The sequence below is a fragment of the Arvicanthis niloticus genome, chromosome 4, assembly GCF_011762505.2.
Source record: "Arvicanthis niloticus isolate mArvNil1 chromosome 4, mArvNil1.pat.X, whole genome shotgun sequence".
In the NCBI taxonomy this organism is placed as follows: domain Eukaryota; kingdom Metazoa; phylum Chordata; class Mammalia; order Rodentia; family Muridae; genus Arvicanthis; species Arvicanthis niloticus.
In genome coordinates, this window is record NC_047661.1 from 115,162,715 (window position 1) to 115,181,464 (window position 18,750).

General features: G+C 45.8%; 1 protein-coding gene across 2 annotated transcripts in view; it reads left to right on the forward strand.

The window, feature by feature from the left end:
* Nucleotides 1-18,750, forward strand: part of Tspan5 (tetraspanin 5) — a 160,927-nt gene that overhangs the window by 44,887 nt on the left and 97,290 nt on the right. Inside the window, exon 1 of one of the 2 annotated variants that reach the window (XM_076933303.1) lies at nucleotides 2,160-2,279. The exons of the other annotated variant lie outside the window; for it this stretch is intronic. The gene's annotated coding sequence lies outside the window, so the exon portion shown is untranslated. Of the gene's footprint in view, nucleotides 1-2,159; nucleotides 2,280-18,750 lie in introns of those variants that run through there. 2 annotated transcript variants of the gene reach the window in all.

The window sequence follows — 18,750 nt, forward strand, 5'->3', positions numbered from 1 at the left end:
GTAACTGTCTCGTGGAGGGCATAATTAGTCATGAGTGTTTGGGTGTTAGAAATGTTAATCTGTTCAGTGTAGGCATTGAAATGTTGTATCGTTTCTTTATTTTTAACATCTCTGAGAGCTCTAAGCGGATGAGAGTGGCCGTGGCCTCTCTTGACCTCTGGGAGCCCTGCTGAGCTGCCTCTGCATTGGCTGGCCTGGTCACGTGTTCACTTGTGGTCCAATCAGCTGGGAGGGAGGCATCAGTGTATAGAAACCTTTGCCCCTGGGGTGTGAATCAACTTCTGCCTTCCGGAAATGCTGCCCATGAGTGTAGGGGTGTGGGGAGGTTGTGTGTGTGTGTGGAGGGGGGTGGGTAGGGTGGGGGGGTGGGTGGGGGAGGTGGGTGGGAGGTGTGGATGTGTGTTACAGGGTCGTGGCTGAGTTGAAGAAGACTGACTAATAAAACTGAAGACTAAAGCAGAATTCTGATTCAGCCCCGAGGCCCTGAAGTTTCGAGCTCCGTTCCTTTTCTGCATCCGTACTTAAAAAGTGCGGGTAGATCACACAAACCCTGGGGACCCCGTAAATCATGTCCGAGAGATCGAGCCACTGCTAAGCTGCTTCCTTAGAGTGAAGTGATTGCGCAGGCAGTTGGTTGTTGTCTCAGAAAAGCTACAGAATAGACAACTCTGTGAGGGTGTGAGGGGAAAACAATTCCAGAAACGAGCGGATAAAGAGATGCGAGGGGCCGTTTAGTCAGCTAGATGAAGACGGAAAGTGATAATTGGCGGTGCTTAGGGAGGGTTAGAATTGGAAAGCAACCTGAAAACGCAGTTTAAGCCACTGGAGGGGTGGGGTGAGTGAGGAATCAAAGTAAACACTTGATATTTGGTAGTTACACACAATTTTAAATCGACATTAGCACCCTCCAGCACTTTGTGCCCCAAGTTTCTCTTTATAACTTGTAATAATTTATACCACAACCACCCTCAGAAGATATCTTAGGCTGGGCTGGACTGCATTCGATACCATGTTTGTTGTTTGGCCAATACTTTGATGTTAACGGAAGGGGACCAGAGGCTTTTATAGGGAAAAAAAAAAAAAAAAAAAACTGGCGTGCTGACAGATGTTGAAGCAAGCAGTCCTGGCCCCTGTTGTGTTATGATGGAAGGGATTTTGGACCTCAGTGGTCTGCAAAGGCTACATTTGCATGACTAGAGAACACAGCATTGTGGGTAAAATGTTGGTAGCTGCTACACTAGACTGGCAATGTAGATTTCTTGTTCGTTCACAACGTGTTTACTGTGACCGGAATGCACCGGGTGGGTCTTAATCCGGTCATTTACAGCACAGTAAACATACCTTGAGATACCTCAGGAGAGTGGAGCACAGGCACCGCTTGAGAGCCTGCTTCTCTGTGGGGAGATGGTGCTTACCAGAAATTGTAACATTACTGTGAATTTTTCTTGAGACTCTTCATCTCGAGCTATTTACTAGACATTGTTATATTTCAGCATATTATTTTGCCAGGAAAATGTCAAATTCATATATCCCTTGGCAAAGGGCATTGACTCACCCATGCAACTCAAAACAAAGAAGGTTTTGGGTTTACTCCTGATTGGTTGAGATTGAGCCCTCAGTGCTGGGCCTGGGCCCTGTGTTGTAGTGTATTTGTGTGTGTTTGTGGAGGCCAGAGTTCAGCATCCTGTGTCACCCCTTATATATTTTAGGAGACAGGGTCTCTTGGTGAACCTTAAGTTCACATTTAGGCAAGCCCAACTTGGCCAGCAAGCTCCAAGGGGCTTGTCTCCATCTCCCCAGTGCTAGCATTTGGATCTAGCATGATCATTTTCACCCGGATACTGGGGATTCGAACTCTGGTCCTTATGATGGCAGCAGACACTTGACTGACTGAACCATCTCCTGAGCCCTGGGTACTGAACCTCAAATTCTTGTGTCTCTCCTACTTTCCCGTGTTCTTTAAGTGACTGAATTCTGAGCTTGGTGATTGTCACTGTCACTAAAATGTTGGAGGAAAAAAAAAAAAAAAGACAAACCAATTGTGATGGTTGGAATATGCTTGACCCAGGGAGTGGCACTATTAGGAGGTGTGGCCCTGTTGGAGTAGATGTGTCACTGTGGGTGTGGGCTTTAATACCCTCATCCTAGATGCCTGGAAGCCAGTCTTCTGCTAGCAGCCTTCAGATGAAGATGTAGAACTCTCAGCTCCTCCTGCACCATGCCTGCCTGGACGCTGCCATGCTCCTGCCTTGATGATAATGGACTGAACCTCTGAACCTGTAAGCCAGCCCCAATTAAATGTTATCCTTTATAAGATTTGCCTTGGTCATGGTGTCTATTCACAGCAGTAAAACTCTAACTTAGTTAGACACCAATTCTTGTGTGCTTGGTGATATCTGTCCATCTATCTCAGAGCTTGATAATAAATATGTAAATATGTCAGAGGGAAAAAAAGTCTCATAGCTATGAATTGGGGTTATTGGTGCCAGGAAAAATAGAACACGGGAGAGGGGCAAGGTGAGAGAGTGAGAGGAAGGAAGTCTACATGCGGGCAAAGCTGCCATGTAAACTGAGGGATGGAGAGGAGGTAGGAGTGTGGGGGAGGCCAAGGCTGCTTTTACATGGGACAGTGTCCGGGAGGGCCTGATGTAGGAAAGTGGAGGCCGGGTGCTTGAGGAGCTAAGCTATGGCCTTGAGTGCCTTGTGTGAAGGGACTGTGACCCTGGTAGATGTGGCCATAGTCACTCTGTGCTGTGTCTCCCCTGTTTCCTTGGTCCCCTGCTTTCAAAATGACTTGTCATCTTTAGCTCCATCCCTGCTAAGGACATTCTCCCGGCTGTTGGCTTTGTTTAAGGAGCTATACGTGGACTTCACCTGAAAAACATTACAAGCACTGCAAGATTAGTTTAAGCAAAAGAATTTGATTGAAGGCTGCATCTTGTTCTTGTGAATCCTTTGATGTTTGGCCATTGTCTTGTGTGCTTTCTGGTTTTTTTGTTTTTTTTTTTTTCTCATTGGCAGCTGCACCCGGTGTGGGGCTGGAGAAGCCTTCACCTCCAGCTTGTCTTTGTGAAGCTCGGAGGTAGCTTCCTCCTCCCTCTTCCCCCTCCTGGGATAGGAAAGAAAGCTCACCCAGTTAATTCTTTACAGCAAACTATACTCGGTTTCCAGGGAAGGAATTCTGTTCCATTTATTGGTAGGTTGTGGTTACTCCCTGATCTGGAGTGGGGAGCCTAGGGAATCATTAGGTCCAGCCACATGCAGTATGGGACAGAGGTGTGTGACCTAGTAAGGAGGTCCCCGTGCTTTCAGCTGAGGACAAGCACAGGCAGAATCCACTGCAGTGTAGCCACCCACCACCCTCCAAAGGCCCAGACCAGGGCCTGGGGCTAAGTCAGCCCAGAGGAAGGGAGTTTAAACACTGTGGCCACTCAGCCTGGAGAGTTCTAGATAGCTCTGTCTGGGAGACAGCCCCACTCAGTAAGCATTGGGGACTCCAAGAAGGTCCTTTTCTTACCTGGAGTTGGGGCTAGCAAGCAGCTTTTGCCTCCTGTGACAGAGGCATCCCTGAAGAGAGCTGAGACTCAGATCATGGCACAGAGTGAGTAGCCTGGACTGAAGGGGAAGTTGTGTCTTCTTATGGACTACCCCTCTGGCTACATTTGTCACATGTCTTAGCCAGTAATCTAAGTGACTTGTTTCTTTAAGAGAGTGACTTCAAGGTCAGGGCTATGGCTCAGTGGTTGAGCACTTGCCCCTTATGTATAGGGCCATGGGTCTGATGCCCAGTACTGCCCCTCTCCCCAAAACGGAGAGAGAAGGTGACCTCAGAGATAGGTGCCTCATGTCAAGTTATACCCTACCGATTACAGCAGTATCCAGAGAGCTTGGCAGATGTGTTCCTCCCCAGGGTTTAGGGGAATATGCCAGGCTTGTTCACCTGTGGGTGTTTTAAGAGCTAGTTAATTTGTGCTGACCTTGAGTTTCTTGTCTGAAGCAGTCCCCCTGCCTCTGCCTTGGAAGCCACATGAGGCAGCATTGGAGTCTAGTACTAAGAGGAGAAGGAGGCTCTGGGGGCCTACCTGCCACATTGGTCCTCGCTGTTCCCTGATCTGGCACCAGGGTGGTGAGGGACCAGGTGAGGTGTTAGCTTAGAAAGACACAGAGTTGTGGGGCTGCCACTGACATGCTATCATTGTTGACAATCGTTCGTCATTAGCCAGCCTGTTGTTTGCACACCAGTTCGAATGTGCTGCTTGGATTTAGTTCATTCTCTCCTCCAATATGTGGTAGGCACCGAGGGACCCAGTAATTGGAAGTATCTGTTGGATGGCTCTGCCAACCTGGCTCAGGATGAAAGCCCTACTTTTTATAACTAAATGTGAACCTTAATAAGAGGGAGGCTGGTTCGGCTATTGTCAAATCTTAATGTTTTTCCTACCGGGAGGACTGCAGTGGGCTCTGCTGAAGACAGTTGCTGTCTGAGCCCAAGGCCCTTCCTTGTAGCTGGGCTGAGGACAGCAGATCACTGTAGCCTGTATGCACTAATAGATCGCCCTCCTGCTCTGCACACCATCTTTCCCAAGCTCATCACTGGCTCCCTCCTTTCCCCCCAAGCCTCAGTTTTGGAGGTGGTTCTCCTGCCTTCTGAGGGCAAAGGATACATTCTGCCTTAACCATCCATGGAAGAGGGATTTAGGGGCATTAGTCCCCTACACTGAGAAGTAACACAGTGAATGGTGAAGAAGTTGCCAGAAGCATCCTTTTAACATCCCCCCGTGAGGAAAGCTCAGTCTGTGGAGTGGACTGGTACCCAGACCCCAAGATCACAAAGGATTGGCTGCAGCTGGAATCAGGATCTGTTTTCCTTGGTCATCACTCTTGTCTCCAGGTATAAGACACCACTGCTGTCCACCATTGTTACTTAGAAACGGATTTCTAAGACACCCATGTTGGGTGATAGTGCGTACCCTGAAGGACCAGTGGAAAGGGACACACAGAGACCACACCTTAGTTTTCATCCACTGCTGAACAGGCCCTGCCTGATTTAGTCTGGATTGGTCTTCTCTGCTGCAGCTCCAAGTGGAGTGAACAGGATTGCTTTCATGTCCTGTACCCTGCATCTTCCCTGGTACACCCAACTCTGCTCAGTGGTCATCTGTGGGGCTTGGTCAGCAGCATTTCTTAATGATTTTTTTTTTAAGTTGAATTCAGTGTGGTACCTGGGCTTGAACATCATACTCTCATGTTCTTGTTGCTGATCAGTTTTTGCCCTTGCTATTCCTGTTGCCAGCCTTTAGACTACCTTGAATTCACCCTGACTTGCTGTGCTAACATTTCAGAGCCATAGAAAGCTTTCTTAAAAACAGAAACACACACAGTTTTATTGATGTCTGAGTTTTTCTCCCTGGAGAAAAAAAAAAAACTACACCAAACCAAACCACTACCACTACCACTACCACCACCAAAACCTCAAAAAAAAAAAAAAAAAAAAAAAACAAACAAAAACAAAAACAAAAACAAAAACAAATTTGGATGCAGGAGTGGGAGAAAGAGAAGAAATGAACACGTTCTCGATGACGTTAACGTTTTGGACTTAGAGGGAAAAGTCCTCAAACAACTAAAACCAGAAAACGCTGCAGTGGATAGACTGAATAAGGCAGACCCTGAACGCACCTGTGGTTCAAAGGCGTGGGTCTAAATGGCCAGTTGCTTCTCTAGCACCTGAGGGTGTTGCATGCGTTCCTTTTGGAGAAGACATGCCACTTTAAAAGAGGCTAAAGAGTGCTAGAGACCACGTTGGGGTCAGGATACCTGAGCCTCAGCTGGCTGTTGATGCCAGCCAGTGTTGGGACTTGGTAATAAAGTCTAGGCCTTTGGTGAATCCCTGGGGATAGGGAAAGAGTTAGAGTGGGCCTGGGGAACTGTGGGCCACAAGAAGACTCCATTTCAATGTGAACTTACTCTACCAAGAATTGCTGTAACAAGGCAGGGGGTGGGGGTGGGGGATACCCTAGGTGGAACAGGAGTTTCTGAATGCTCCATGTCTCCGTGTTAGCATCTTGAGGGCAAGGAACACCAAACCCTAGGGGAGAAGTTCAGTGGATTTAGAAAACATAGATCCAAGGAAGAAAATAGTCTCTGTCATATGGATCCATATGGGTCCTTGTCACAGGTATCCTTGGAGAGAGGGTATATAGTTTGCTGTCGTAGATATTCTTGGTGAGAGGGTATATGGGTCCTTGTCACAGGAATTTTGGGAGTGGAGGGGGATACAAGTTCTAGTTACAGGTAGCCTTATGGGTAGTGTATGGATTTATTTCATAGTTAGCCTACTGGAGAGACACATGGGTTCCTGTCACTGGCATCCTTGGGGATTGCATGGATTTGTGTCACAGACACTCTTGTGGGTGCGGGTGTGTGTCTGTACCACAGTTTAGAATCCTGCGAGTTCAAACAGACGTGGTTCATTCACGCGCCAGCAGCGTGTCTCGCATGTTACATGGTAATGAATCAGGTTTCAAGTTAAAAGTGTTTCTCGTGAAATCCTTTGGGGAAAAGTGTCAATTTATGGATAGGTGCGATGTACATAGATTTCATGTCGAGCACCCCAGATGCTTTCCTTTTTAAAATCCATGCGCTCTAATTACTTTTGGTAAGTAAGGAAAGTCGGACTAAAACAACACAGGCAGACATATATATTATATATAAAGATGGACACTTGTAAATAAATGATAAAAGCTGCATACAGGAAAGGGCAAGGGGCTGGAGAGATGGCTCAGTGGTTAAGAGCACTGGTTGCTCTTCCAGAGATCCTGAGTTCAAATCCCAGCAACCACATGGTGGCTCACAACCATCTGTAATAGGATCTGATGCCCTCTTCTGGTGTGTCTGAAGACAGCTACAGTGTATTCGTATATAATAAATAAATAAATCTTTTTTTTTTTTTAAAAAAAAGGGAAAGGGCAAGCTGCCTTAGACTGTCAAACCCATTACAGATGAGCATGACACATGGCAGCTTCCTGGAAACCAAGGCAAAAAGAAAAACATTGTGCATGATAGGTTTCCTTCTTCCTCCCTCTTCATCATCTTCATCCTCTTTTTCCTTTTTTTTTTTTTTTTTTTTGAAAAAAAAAAAAAAAAAAAAGACACAGAACCTCAATATATTCCTTAGGTTGGCCTTGGATGTATTCTATAGCCTAGGCTGGATTTGAACTTACCGTCTGTTCTACTGACCATCTGCCCATCCATCCATCCATCCATCCATCCATCCATCCATCCATCCATCCATCTCAACCTTCCAATTAGCTGAGATTAGAGGCCTGTACCACTAAGCCTTCCTAGAAATCTTTCTTCAAACAACAACAACAAAAACAACAAAACCCACACAGATACATTGTATCATTAAGTGAGAAACTCTGTTGCTGACTCTGAGATTTTATAGTCTGTCACTGTATGTGCTCTTATTTTGCCTAGCTTTACCAGACACCCAGAAGTATCACAGTCTGTGACAGCTTTCCACCTGCAGTTGGGTTTTCATGGGAGTCCTGAGAGGTTCCTAGCTTGGGCCTCAGCTCTAACTCCTCAGTGAGCATAGTTCTCTTCCCTTAGTTTGCAGACTTACTTGTGGGGCTGCCAGGAGCTGGAAGGGCCGCACTGAGGTGACACTGGGAGCCGTGGACGGTGAGGGGGATGGTTAGTTCTACTGAGAAAATGGCAGCTCAGAAGCATGTGATGGGTCTGACGGTGAAGGAGGGGCCTGGCCTTCCTACCTGAGAGAGCTGAACTGAGGGTGGGAAGCCATTGCTCCAACATCTCCCTTCTCCTCTCCATGAAGTCCTGCGCCTGCCATCGTCCTCCAAATCAGTCGCCTGACGATTATTCAGAAATGCCTTGGAAAGATGAAAGTGTATTTTTAACACTGGAATGAGAACACAGTAAAGCTTTTGAGCTTCAAATTGGATTGCTTTACTGAAAAGTTCTCTCTTCCTTTAAAAATACTCACAAAATTTAAGGAATTAAAAAGACTCTGGGGGCTGGGAGTGTAGCCCAGTCGGTAGTATGGGGACTGGGAGTGTATCCCAGTCGGTAATATGTTAGCCTAGCATGTTGAAGCCAGGCATTCTAACCCAGCACAGCGTTAGACCCCAGCAGGAGAATTAAGAGCTCAAGGCTAGCCTTGGCTATGTGAGATAGTTACTGTCTCCAAAACAGCAGCAAGACCAACTCGGACACCTGGAAGGACAGGGAATATGTGCTCAGTACATAGTTTCTTCACCTTTCCTCCTCTTTTGGAATTTGTAGTTGGAAACCGTTAAGTAGATACATTTTTTTTTTTTTTTTTACATTATTAAAAATGTACTGTGCTCTGTCTAAATCTCGCAAGCATGCACTAACTACCCCAGCTCATTTCAGTTTGTATTTTCACACATGGAACTGCGGACTGCATGTAGTATTAAAGTTATACTTTGTGAATTATTTTCATGAATGGGTCCATGCAGGGCTAACAGTTTAATAAGAAAAGTCTGTTGCTGATTCCTCTCAGTTCCTGGTTTCAGAGCAACTAGGTGGCAGAGATTTACTGGCTCTTTTGTCATGATGAGGCAGGGTAGAACAGCATTCTGTTGGTAAGTTTGTTCAGCCTCACTAAGCATTCATCCTTCTAGAACATAGCCTTTAGAAAGCTCAAGAACTCATGGAAATAACCCCGTTTTGTTGTTTGGTACCAAGGTGAAACAGTCAAAGCCTGGGGGGTTGGGGCTGAGAAAGTTCCCAGAAGTTAAGTCTCAGACTTTCTGGATGATATTCGATCATGGCTTTTTGACAAAAGAACAAGGCCTTACGTACGTGCGTGTGTGCGTGCGTGCGTGTGTGTGTGTGTGTGTGTGTGTGTGTGTGTGTGTGTACGTATCTATCTATCTATCTATCTATCTATCTATCTATCTATCTATCTATCTTTCTATCCATCATCTATCCGTCCATCCATCCTTTATTTATCCTGGCTCAACATGCTTTCACACCTCTCTAGGTGAGCATCAGGCAGGGACAGGAAGTAACAGACACAGTGGCAGTTCAAAATGACCTAAGTAATTGTGGATGGTCAGGAAAGTAACTGGTTTTTAAGTTCCTTTTGGGATTGGGCCACCTCAGAGTGCATGGCTAGGAAGGGGGAGGGGTTGTGTGGCTGGCTTTGCCATGCTCTGGGGGCTGGAGCCCATTGCCTGTTGCAGAGCCATTAGAGGATTGAAAGGGAGGTGCATGGGCGAGGATGAAGTTGAACAAGTCGGACATTGTGGGACAAACAATGCAAGCACATTCCAGAAGAATCTTCCTGGCCACCCATCCGATGACACTGCCCAGCATGGCTTTGTTAATGTCAAGTCAGTTCATTGCTTCACAAATACTTTTAATTTGCATAAGCCAGAAGAGTTACTCTTGGGGTTAAGATAGCAGAAGACTGAAAAACACAGTGGGGTGGTTCAAAGCTCTGACTTTGTTTCTGATTCTTATCCTGGTTTGAGATGGCTAACCAATGATAGTGTTAGGTTTCAGATCTATTGACAACATACTGGCCTTGGTATCAGAATTTCTTCCTTTTAAAGTAATTTAAATTAACTATTTTTTAAAAATGTGTATGGGTGTTTTGCCTGCTTCTGTGCCTGTGCTGACAGAGGTATCAGATTCCCTGGAACCAGAATTATAGACTGTTATGAATTGCCATGTGGGTGATTGGAATTGATCCTGGGTCCTCTGGAAGAACAACTAATGCTTTTAAGCACAGAGTCATCTCTCTGGCCTATCAGAATAGCTCTGTGACTTGAGCTTCTGAAACCTGTTTTTTTCTGAAAGGTCCAGGGTGAATCTTCTTCAGCCGCACCATGGAAGTCTATGGTACTGAAGATAAGGCATTGAGGTGCGTCTGCAGCAAGCAGTGTACATTTGGTCCTAGGATAGAGGATGCCAGCTATGCTGCAGAGTGCCAGGTAGGGTGCAGTCCAGAGGGACTGGAAGGTAGCAGGGAACAGTCTTGCTTTGGTGTAGATGACAACCTGTAGTTTATGCATGGTATCCTGTTGTTACTACCATGGTGCAAATGACCATGAGACAGTGTGAAAATCTGTGAGTTCTGGGGTGCAGAAGGAGGAAAGAAACCAAAGAAGCAATAATGGGGTATGGGGGGCAGAGGATATGGCGAGGAAGGTCCAGCCTGCAAATCCAGTGAATTTCCTACCCTGAAGTGATCTAAGTTACTCTCCAGCAAGCAGCCTCACCTCCTGTGATTTCAAGTCGCTCATGTGTTACTGTGTGTTGCTTGTACTTCATCTGGAAGCAGAGCACCTGTGTGGTACAGCAGTGGCACCTGTCCCGAAAACTCAGGACTACTGTTGTTGAGAGGCCGCCCATTCTTTGCATAGGGTGGCATCTAGTCAGATGGCCTTCCCAATTCATGCAAGTAGTTTAGCAGGGGAAGGTAGTTTGATTTTGGGCAGGGTAGACAACATAAAGAATGTGGCGTTGAGAATGGGACACCCAAGTGGCCACACTCTAGGGCTTTATCTGGGTAAGACTGGGCTGGTGTGAGCATTGTGTACCAGGCATTTAAGAGGGCAGGGAAAGGAGAGAGGCATGAATAGAACTTTGTCAAAAAGAAACTTGACACCACCAAAATGGGCAAGGAGAGCTTTTTTCAGTGTTTTCTACACTATAAGCTTACTTCCATATCCCAGCAGTGTTGACAGTATCAGACACTCTGTAGGCTAAAGGACTCTTGCAGGGAAGCCTTTAATCTTTACTGTTAATCACAGTATAGAATAGTACATTAGTTTCTGAAAAGCTTGTAGGAGTTACTCCAAATCATTTAAAACATGTGTCTGCAAAAACGCATTTGTGAATATAAATAAAGACATTATTAGTAATATTGCAAAAACCTGTAATTGACCCAAGTATCCATCACTTGGTGAATGGTGGTATGTCCATACAATGGAATACTACTCAGCAACAAAAAAGAGTGGAATTCTAAATGTATACAGCAACATGCATGGAAACTCGGAGGCATTGTGTAAATCCATTTAGATGATATTCCAGTGTAGACGAAACTAATCTGTGGTTATACAGAGCAGAGTGAGTGTCTGGGGTTCAGCGTATAGGGGTCAACAAGGGAACTTTGTGGTGATCGTGTACCAATCTTGATTGTAGAGATGATGGAATGGACATATACACTTGTCAAAACACTTAACTACATGCAACAAGAGTGGATTTTAAGTGAGTTATATATCAAAGTATTTTTTACAGGCTCATGTTTAAATGTAAGGCATTTGTGCCATTCCTTATCAATTTTGTTATCAATTATGGCTTTTTTTTTCTGTAGGTAGGAATGAGTTCAAGTTTCAAAGCATGTAAAAGTGACATTTTAGATTATAATCTGTGCAAAATGGGGAATTGTTCGTATGCTCAGACTATTATTCCATTTTAATTCTTTCTGAACAGCCTTCTGGATTCTATTATTTTCAGAGGGCTTTGGAGACCTTTTAAAGTGCATGTTTTCCCAGGATTTTCCTGTACCTCTTTGGCAAGCGTCATACTTACATTGTTTCAAAAGTATAAATAACAGCAGAAGAGAGCTCTGTTTTTGGCACACTCCTTTGTCCTTTCCTGTTGTCCTGATTCTTTTATGTTAAATCAGTCTGTGGTTCCCGTCCCTTCTGCCTTTGAACTTAGAACATGGGCTCCCTGTCCTTTGCAAACAGACCCAATGAAGACAAAGCACACAGTGCCTGGGAAGCTGGGTAGGACAGAATGCCGGCCCTGCCCTCCTGGAGCGAGGGCAGAGAAGTGTGGGGGCTGATTGCTACTTGATAAGCGCATGGGGTTTGGAAATCTGGGGTGTCACGCACCTGTGTCCTATGTGGCAGCTCCTCTTCCTCTTCCTCTTCTTCTTTCTCCTCCTCTTCCTCTTCTTCTTCCTCCTCCTCTTCATCTTCTTCCTCCTCCTCCTCCCTGTCCCGTGGAGTCAGCTGCTTGAGAAATTCATGGTCTAAGACCTCAAAATTTCACAGTGATCTGTTGTCGTGACAAACCTAAAATAATGAAAGGTAATTTTGTTTCTGCAGGTACCAGTCTCTTGCATGTTTAGGACTAAGTGTGCATTAAAGTGGGTTATTGAGTTTTTGAGGGGAGGGGGCTGGTGTGTGATAGTGTGTTGAGGTCTAGGGCCAGGGTATATGTGGTCTATGGTTGGTGGCCTGGACTTGCCGTTTTCCTAGCAAAAGCAGGTCAGGAAGAACAGAGGCAGTTCTGTCCCTTCAGTCTCTCTGAATACTGACAACCAGGCTGATGGAGCCCGGGCCCTCTTGGGGGACATTGTCAGGAGGCTTGGGTGTGCTAGTTAGTCTTCATGACCCTGATGAACTCTCTGACTTTGGGGAGGTAGCTTCTTTTGTGAGCTTAGGGATCTTAGCTCTGAGTTGAGAACACCATTTCACATGGTGGGATACTTAACTCTCTCAACTTTGATGGGGTTTATAGTCTCTGGGTGTGTCTGAGAGAGACTTTCTGGGTTAGGTTTACTAAGATGGGAAGACCCACCTAACAGTCAATAAAAAGGAGACCATGAACTGAGAGCTAGCAAGTCTCTTTATGCTTCCTGACTGCAGATGCAGCCAGGCCAGCTGTCTCAGGCTTCTGCCGCTGTGACTCTGTGACAGAATGGACTGCACCCTGTATCTGTGAGCCAAAGGAAGGGCTCTCTTCCTTAAGTTGCTTTTTCAGGTACTTTGTCACAGCCAGAAGGCTAGTAATCACTACAGAGGGATGTCTAGAACATTAGATGAGATAAGGGATCATGGTAGGTCTTTGTAAACCCTTCTCTGTTGGGAAGCTGGCTGTGGACCAGCTGCTATAGAGCCGAGCTGACTGCCTGGTAACGCCTCTTAATATCTGGTAACGCCCTGTTCATTTTGTAAATCCAGGGGACAGGGAGGGAACAAGGCCAGAATAGTTTGCAACCACAGGTGCTGTTTTGTTAGCAACACGGTCTTTTTGAGATGAGGACAGTGTCCCTTCATTTCCTGGTTTGCTCTGCACACTTCAGTTTCTTAATACACAGGCATGTGACTAGAATCACAGACCATGGCTGCCAGGCTCAGAGTGAATGTGCTCACTGGAGGGTCATTACCTGTGATTGCAGACACAGGGAGGAGATTTGACTGAGGGAATGGAGCTTGATGTGCTATTGAAATAACTCGGCAGGTTGGTAGAAAAGGTGGGCGGCGGGAGTTGGGGGGGGGCTTCCACAGTGGTATCCCCTCCACACACGGATAGCAGCATTGCAACCCCCGATGAGAAAGTCACTGTATTTTTGTTCTGTTCTATGCAACAACAAAACAATTAAACAGACCCCTATACTTATCACAAGGTAATGAAATTAGGGGGATCATGATGAGTATTTTTTAAAAAGCTTTATTGTATAATTGCTGTTCCAGCTTTAGGCTTATTTCTGCTGTTCTATATGTGTCCAGCAGCCTGGTCCCTGGATGTAGATCTAGGTAGTGGGAGAAAGGAAACAGTTATCGAGCAAATGCAAAGAAATCCTGCCAAGGAGCAAGAAAGACACCCCTCAACCCCTGGCCAATTACAGAAAATTGGTGTTTATAGGGAATTAAGTTGTCTGGCAATGATGCTTTCTCTTCCTTTGTCTGGTAGAGCCATCATGAGCCATAAGCAAAGGCCGGGAGTATTTCCGGCCTCTAAGCTGAGGCGGTGATCTGGCTGCTAAGTGCCCACCTTTGGGGGCTCAGTTGCTTCGGGATCAGGATTGATCTTAGTTCCAGAAGATTAGTTGACCCTAAAATACTATGAAGTGAGCATGTGTTTATTCCAGCTCGCTGTCTCTGCTTGCTATGTGGGAACTTGATGTTCTGGTGTACAGCTGTCTGGTGTTAAAGATGGCTTGGGTCTGGGTTGCAGCCTTTGTCAATCCTGGGAAACTCTTCCTGTGTTGGGGACATCAAGAGGGTCCTGGGGAGTGACTCTAGTTACATCAAGCAGTAGAGCTTGCCTTCTTACATCTGTTTACTTGTCCTAGATCTGCTCTCTCATGTGAACAGTGTCATGGTCCTTTCTAGGCAACATCTACAGTTTGTAATCTATCTTCTCACCCGAAGAATAACATGGCACGTGACACCGGAAGACATCTTTAACAAACAGAGCTTTCCACAAGTGTAAGCTTCGACTAACTGTACACTCAGTGACATTATCTGAGAGTTCACATTAGAGAGGCAGTATTTGCATCTTCTAGGAGCCCATGTGCTGCAGTAGAGCTGTGGCTTCCCTCCTTGAAGCCTTCTAGAGCACATCAAGATGCCCCAGGGAACTGAATCTGAGTGGCACAACTGGGTTTTATTTGTCTTCCACCTCTCCTTTGTTTGGTCCGCTCTGTCCTTTATTTCCGAGTACCAGGAAGGATGGGAAACCTGTAAGATTTTTATATCGGTAAACAGAAATAAATGGAAGGCCTGTGAGAAGAGAGAAGAGATTATACTAAACATATTCAAAGCAAGAGGCAGGAGAAACGAGTCTGTAAAAGTTGGCGGCGGCAATCCCAGGATTCGTCTTATGAAGTGACAGGCACGGAGAAAGAAAAGTGGGGCTGTAGCATTTTTGGAAAATTGAAGTTAACACCAACGCTGCCCTTTCTTTGCTCAGTGAGACATATGGCAGGGACAGATTTCTGTGATCCTCAGCAATCGTGTGACACTGGTGCATTTGGCTCGCTTTTTTTAAGAGGCTCAGCAAAGTCTTAAGAGACGAACTGAACGCCTTTTACCTCTTTGATCCTGCGGGGCTACGAGGAAGTTAATTCCTTTTTAACTTTTTGAGATGTACAGGTTTTACAAAACAGGAAGATGAAAGGTCTCTCAAAGGACTGAGATAGAATAACCAGTCAGCAGAGTAGGCAGGGGCAGCCTGAGCTATGATGGCTGGCAAAGGGCGTGGTGAGAACAGGGCGGAGATGTTGCATGCCTGAGGCCCAGCGTTTGATCCCCATGGGATGAGTGTAGCAACACCTTCAGGAGGATACCAAAGAGGACCAGCTACTACAAAGCTTGAAAGTGCTGTGTTTAGGGCCCAGGTTAGAGCACTGAGGTGCTTATGTACTGAACCTGTCCTGCCTGCTGCAGAGTTCCTGATCAGGACTCACCCACTTTTGAGTAGAGCAATATGTGCTTGCTTTTCCTGGAGCCAAGGAAAAGGCAGACAGGCTAGGAAGAGACTGAGTAATTAGGTTTATTTAGAAGGTAAGAGACAAATTGGCAGTGTGGATATCCAAGAGAACACAAAGAGGTCTTTGTTTGTACCCCAGACCTCTAGAAATCATGGAGTCTGGGTACTCCTAGATTGTTCTGTAGCCACAGGAGATTTGACCCGCGTGTGCCAAACAGGCCCTATAATTGCATTCCTGGTGCTCACAGCATACTACCTCTTTCCCAGCATCTTAGAATAGATTTGGTTTTATGTCTACCATGTCATGAATGTACCACCATTTCCCTTCTTTGGCTTCTTCACGTTTTTTGGAGGAAGGCTTGGGAACAGCCCCTTGGCACACAGTGGTGTGCTCTGGGTGCTAGCCATGGCAGGACATCCGCCACAGGAAGAACTGCTATCCCTCTGCCCCCTCACCCTTGGCTGGTGGCCGTACCACCTTCCAGCTGCCAGGGGTTTCAGTTCCTTGCCTTTGTCTGTGGGATGGGGGGGCACCACCTCCTTGGCTCTCCATCTTCATTTAGAAGCCAAAGTAGGGCCTCCAACGGGGCACTGTGTGTTTCATATGCATGCAAGTGGCTCAGTGTGAAGATCAGAAAGGGTTGTTGCTGCTCACTGTGTGGTGAGCTGGCAAGGGAGCGGGCTGTGCCATTGCTGGTGGCTGCGAGGGAGCTGTAGAAAGGGCATCTGTAGTTAGACCCCGTGCTGAAGAGCCCCTTTCCATGTCTGTGTAAACCCTGTAGACTCTACAGAAGCTGCTTCTCTCTGGATTAACTGTCACAGCCTCCTCTGGAGTTTTGTATTTAGAAACCACATTGCCCAAAGACAATCATTTGAAAATGTTGTAAAAGCTCTGATCAGATTCTTCCTGGTGTAAGTCTGAGAAGAGTTTACCTTCTGCCTTCTTGCCTATTTATAAAATAACTAGAGGGTCACCCGTTCATCTACATAGTCAATGTTTTACACCTATCTGTGCTTTTTTTTTTTTTAAACTTGTTACCTTGGAAACAGTGCCCCAGCTTAGAAATTGTATGAGGCCAGCTGTCTTGTTTTTCCCCCCACAGGAAAAGCAGAGGAACAGGGAAAGGTTACATTTTTTTCTAAAATATCTTCAGGGGTTAGGAGAACAGGGTGGAGAAGGAAAGGCACAGATGTGTTCTTCTGGTAACATTTTCATAACCCTCAGTTGAAGTTCTTTAAAAAAATAAGATTTGGTTGGTAGGCAGTGAGTTTCAACGACCCACCTTCTCAGCTGTGGACTTTGCCTTCACTCCGAGGTGGAATTGGGATGCTACAAAAGTTCCAAAAGTTCTTTGTTCCATGGGTGAGGAACCAGGCATCCAGAAATGAGATGAGTCACCCAATGGTCATATCTGGTTTGGGACAGAATCTGCTCTAGAATTCAGGATTCCTGACTCAAAGTTTAGTGTCTGTTCCCATCCCCCACCCCCAACTTCATCCTGATTCGATTAATCAGGTGCTCAGATGCTGTCAAGGCTGAGGGAGGGAGGTGTCTGAGAATGCTATTGTCTTGAAGTCAAGTAGCAGTCTGCTTGCTTGGCAAACAAGGAAAAGGAAGGCAAACAAACAAGGAAGGAAAAAGCAACCTGGCCTCACATTTTAAGTCTCTTGTTCCTGGCAATAAAAGGATGCTGTGTGCATAAATTCTCAAAAATGTGACTTCCTATCCAAAGTATCCTAAGGTCCTCTTGGTAACTGTTTTGTTCTTTTTTGTTTGTTTTGTTTTTTTGTTTTTGTTTTTGTTTTTTTGTTTTTTTTTGTTTTGTTTTGTGAAGTTCCTCTCACTTTTCTTTTCTATAGTGATCTACCTACAACATGAGGGAATACACCGACTTTTAGATGTTTCCTTCTTAAAAACTTATATAGAACATGTTAGCCCAAGGGAAGTGCAGAAACTTTGGAAACAGACCTTGAGGAGATCGGTAATTTTTAAACACAGTACAGTATTCTGGTCGTGCCTTTAAGGCAAAGGTTTCATGTGTAGTAGTGGGGTCTGTGTAGAATTTCTTTCTGAATGCTGCTGTGTATTCATCTTGCCTTGGCAAATGTATTTCATAGCTCCAAGCTCCAGCATAGGCAGGCAGTGTATTTATCTGGTGATACAGCAGTTGCTTAGCTGATCTTAAGTGCTTGCTGTACACTGAGAGTGCTTGCGCAGCTTAATTGGATATTGTTTACAACCTCTGGTAATACTTGGGCATACGTGTTGAATTGGTTTCAGGACATTTTCAGATAAAGAGAGGTAGGGGTATGTGTGTGTGTGTGTGTGTGTGTATGTATGTGGTGGGTGTATGTGTGTATGTGGGGGTATATATGTGTGTGTGTGGTGTGTGTGTGGTGTGTGGTGTGTATGTATATGTGGGTGTGTAGGGGGGTATATATATGTATATATATGTGTGTGTGGTGTGGGTGTGGGAGTATGTATATGCATGTGTGTGTGGTGTGGATGTATGTGCCAGGGGTGTATATACATGTGTATGTGTGTGTGTATATGTGGTGGGTATATACGTGTGTATATATGTGGTATGGGTGGGTGTATGGTGTGTATGATATGTGTGGGTGTGCTGTGTGTGGTATGTATGGATGTGTATGTGGTGTGTGTGTGTTTGTGTGTGTGGTCTGTGTAGCTGGAAGTGACCATGTGTGTAGATGCGGGTGACTTCCTCCATCATTGTCCACCGTTTGTGCAGACAAGGTCTCTCATGGCACCAGGAGCTCACAGTGAGAATTAACAGCCAGTAAACCCCTGAATCTTTCTGTCTCCCCCTCCCAACATCACGATTGTAGGAACACTGCACCTCGACAACCAGGCGTTTTACATGAATGCTCGGAACCTGAATTTAGGTCCTCCAGCACTCGCAATGCTCACCGCACCATCTCACAGCCTCTGAGAGGAACATTTTCACTGCTTACATATATCGGGGATGATTGAATTGGTTTCATTCAGTGGTATTAGTTCTTCTGTTCTTCTAGTAAGACTCATCCTTGATGTCTCCCTGCTGTGTCTGAGGGTAGAGTAGGGACCTGTGGACTTTGGCATAGAGGCAGTTTCTGAGCAGTGGGACGAGGAATCCGGGATGAGCGGAGCAGAGTCACGGAGTGTGTGAACTAATGCCTCATGTTGGCACTGGCTGCACAGTGGAGGGGGTTGGAGGAGCGGTGACCCCAGAATAGGAGATGCCTGGCTGCATGGCTCAATCTACATCAGGTGCCCAACCTATAGCTTTGCCATTATTCCCCTGGGTCCCGTGTGGAGGTGAGCTAGTGGTGGTTTGTCACGTCACTTGTGAAGACATGCTCCTTGTGGTCCTATAACCCAGCTGTGAGCTGTATTAAAGACTGTACAGGCTTTAATCCCAGGTCTCCAAGCTGCTAGAAGACTGCCAGCCAGCTCTTGCCTTTACTTACCATGACCTGTCTTTCGTGAAGGCAAATTACTGACTCCACAGATTATTTAGAAATATTTCT